The 3911-nt window shown below is 35.9% G+C and overlaps 1 protein-coding gene across 1 annotated transcript in view; it reads left to right on the top strand.

The window, feature by feature from the left end:
* The window catches only part of CACNA2D3 (calcium voltage-gated channel auxiliary subunit alpha2delta 3), a 408036-nt gene that overhangs the window by 362102 nt on the left and 42023 nt on the right, over positions 1 to 3911 (top strand). The window lies entirely within an intron of this gene.

Below are 3911 nucleotides of genomic sequence, written 5' to 3'. Positions count from 1 at the left end.
GGAATCGATGCACAAGGAAATTACTTATTTAACAATAATTATCACTGAGCCAAGAATTTAACTTTGTCCTTCTCAACCAGCTGTTATTTCATAGGGTCTGCACTACAAAAATAGCAGCCACTTTATTACACAGAGAGAAGAAATCTCAGGGAGTTAAAGAACTGTTTTTTGTAGGCAGAATTAAAGGATTTTATTTGCATCACCTAAGTAAATTTGCTAATGTGACTAAAACAAAAGATTGGATTTGCAATATTTGTTTGAAACTATACATTTTGTGTTCCATAACACAAAATACCTCTCTCTCAACCCCTAACAATTGTTCTCCTGCCTGCCTTCAGCTCAGCCCACCCTTCTCTGCGACCCTGGAGAAAAGGCAGCAGTGAGCACAGAACTCCTTTTTTCCTGACTGAACAATTTTTATCCTTTGCCCATTTTGGTTGAACCAAGCCTGCAAATGTGGAAGAATACTTTGTACTTTGAAGTGTATGTTCCACACAAAGAGTTAGAGTTTTTGTTATTTGTGGCGTTTTCTGCGTACCTTCCCGAACAAGATTTAGAAAAATCTCAGTGCAATTTCAGCTTTTTAATCTGAATCTCTGTGGTAGCTGCTACACCCAGAAGGCTAAACTAGGAGTTAGTGACATGGGAGATATAATTTTGAAGTTTTCCTGTTTCCTTTTCCCCCCTCATGTAGCCAGTTTGTAAAATACAGATTTAATGGTGGTTTGGAGCACAGATATTTTATTCAGAAGTTCTCAAGTGCTGAAGGATTAGGGATTGCTCAGGAGAATATAATGGCTCAAAAAACTTTTGAAGTATATTTGAATAGCTCTTATGGCATTAAATGACCAGACCAAAAAAAAAAAAAAAAAAAAAAAGTCATCTTCTAGTCTCAAAGTTCTTGAAAAGCTCAGGAGGGAAAAACCTGCAGAAATGGTTTAGTACCACATGAGGGTTTGAAAATAAAATAATTTTCCTATACCTTAACACTATACTTAACACTGTTAATTCTTTCAAACCTGGAGGTATTCAAATAATTTTCAGCTGAATTTCAGGAACTATTAGTAATTTTAATTTATTATATATTATGTAGGATATAGAATATTTAGAAGCTACTCATTCTGTGACAGGGAAATTTCTGTGTGGAACTGTGCAGGGAACAATGTGTAAATAAGACAGAACTGTGAGATTAAAATCTCATATTAAGATAGACCTCTCAAAAAAACTGGCTAATGCTGCTTTCCCTGTGCCATGTTTGTGAGATGTGTTCTCTCCTCCTATCCTGCAAGTGCAGGTAGAGATCATAGAATCATTACATGGGAAAAGACCCTTTGGATCATCAAGCCAAACTGTAAATCAAGTCCAGCCATCATGTACTTGACATGATGGAGTAATTCATTATTTAATACCAATCCAAAGGATTTCAAAACTAATTGAGGAGTTACTTCACAAAGGAAATATGTTAAAATGTTGCTGTTGTAATGCTGTATTACCTTGACCAGAGTGGATGGTTTCTGTTTTACCCTCTTTTATGGCATTGTACCTCAGAGATTAGTGATACAACTCTTTTTGAAGTTGGGTAGAGAAATAAACTGATTTCTTTTTTAAAGGCAGGCATTAGCTAAATTGATAATGCCTATACCTTCAGTTTCTGCACAAATTACCCTACTGCTGAAATTGTGAAATCTGCTCAAGTGGGAGCAACCCCAATATTTCTCACTCTCTTTTATTTTCCCTCACAGTCTGCATCAAAATATTTGAGTTACTTCTGTGAAGCTAAACCTGCAGCTGCCACTTCTCATCCCCATGGAGAGGGATGCTCTGCATTTCATAGAAATTAATCCAGGCATTTCAATTGTTGTTATGCTGCAGCATTCCATTGTGACTCAGTGAAACGTGCATGTGGAACCTTTTACAGATGAGCTTTGCTGTAATTCCCTTGTCACTGTTTCAGATTCTGTTGCGTGGTAGGTTTTGTACAAGACACAGAAAATTCTCTGTGCATATTGACTTTATGTAGGGAAGGTTCTGAGCTGTAAAGTTACCACTTTTCTACAAAACTTTTACACTTAAATCAGAATTATAGATAATTTAGAGTGGGAGGGGTCTCCTGAGCACATCTAGTCCAAAATCCTCTCAAATTCATGTATACATATAATTTCATTAGGGGAGGACAAGAGTTTTACTTCTTTAATTAATGTTTATTACACTTCCATTACCTTTCATTAACACTTTCCAAGAGCAGCAGTTTTCTGGGTGCTGGTATCTCTAACAGTGTGAACTCCAAAGGGCTGAGCTTGTCTGGACCTTAAATGAGAATATCTGAGTCCAGTCCACAGAGTTCTGCCTGCTGCAAGCACACAAGACTGACCTTCCCAGGCTGACACAGCATCCAGAAGTGAGGGGATTGCCTTGGGGAAAGTTCCTGAAAGTGTGTGTGTGTTCTTTGCCTGCATTTCAGAAAAAAATTAGGTAGGATGTACTAGAAATTAATCCAAAAGCAAGCAATAGATGAAGCAAATTGTTCTGCCTGCTGCAAGCACACAAGACTGACCTTCCCAGGCTGACACAGCATCCAGAAGTGAGGGGATTGCCTTGGGGAAAGTTCCTGAAAGTGTGTGTGTGTTCTTTGCCTGCATTTCAGAAAAAAAAATTAGGTAGGGTGTGCTAGAAATTAATCCAAAGGCAAGCAATAGATGAAGCAAATGTGCTGCTTGGCTGTCAGAGTGCATCTGCTCATGGACCATGATATTAATTCCTAGATAATAAAATGTAGCTGGAGAGTCTCCTCTGGTGTTATTCAAAAGGAGAACTGGATTTCTCTACTTACTCTCTGAAACAAAACCATCCTTGAGTTGCAGATAGCAGAAAAATATTTATAACCTGCTCTCATAGGAAAATTCTTTATGTAATTTCACATCCCATTGTATCAGTCCATTACAGATTTAATTTCACATACTTTTCCCTACCTGCTAACACAAAATCAAATATGTGCATGACATCAGTGTGTGTGCATTTGCAAAAGCAAGTACCAATAATTTAAATGTAAATATGTTTTTAAATGATTCCTGCTGTAGGCCCTAAAGGAGGAATGAATAAATGAAATTTCATTCAGTTTTCCAAAACAACTTTATTTTGAGGCCTTGTTTTTTTTGTTTTTTTTTTTTTAAAAACCATTAATTTTCTAGGAGTTAGATCTTTAGACTTTAAAGCTTTTTTGAATTCTCTAAGTTTAGGCAAGTGAAACCAGAAGAATCAACTGCTTTTGGAGCTTCTGCAAACCTTAGTGCTTTATATTGCTTTCCAGTAGAAACAGTGATAGGAACATGAGACCAGGCTGGAAGAGAGGTTCACTGATATTTGGCAAAACACAATCCCACCTGAGATTATGAGAAACATATAATTTAAACCAGTAGTATCTTGAATAACGATTTTTTAAAAATTGCAATCCGTTCTCATTAATATAATTTTTTTTTAATTTGATAGCAAGTAAGAATTGTCAGATACTTCCCTTTTACAGAATTACACATAATACTCTTAACTTCCATTTTTTCAAATACATTTTTAATGCTTTTTGTGTTCCACTGATAATTTATGGGTTAAGTGACCTCAAAACAAATCATCACTTGAGTTGCTAACCAATATTTTCATGTTGTTTCAGCAAATCTTCATGGGTTTCAGTAGAAAACACATTGTGTGGGTTCCCTACAGCTGTTGTATTGCTACCAGTGAAATATAAATGAAATTGGTGTGAACATAAATATGTTCAGCTTGTGGTTCTTTGATGTTAATTATGGAAACATGCAATTTTAATAATTTTTTTATCTGCCATGTATGTTCTTCACATTATACAAGCATCTTTCAGTTTAAATGGTTTAAAATACGACTGTGTGGTCTCTTCAATTTAATTA

The sequence above is a fragment of the Onychostruthus taczanowskii genome, unplaced genomic scaffold, assembly GCF_017590055.1.
Source record: "Onychostruthus taczanowskii isolate IOZ18803 unplaced genomic scaffold, ASM1759005v1 scaffold9, whole genome shotgun sequence".
Lineage (NCBI taxonomy): Eukaryota > Metazoa > Chordata > Aves > Passeriformes > Passeridae > Onychostruthus > Onychostruthus taczanowskii.
Note: the sequence above shows the minus strand (reverse complement) of the source record. Positions and strands in the feature narration are given on the sequence as shown.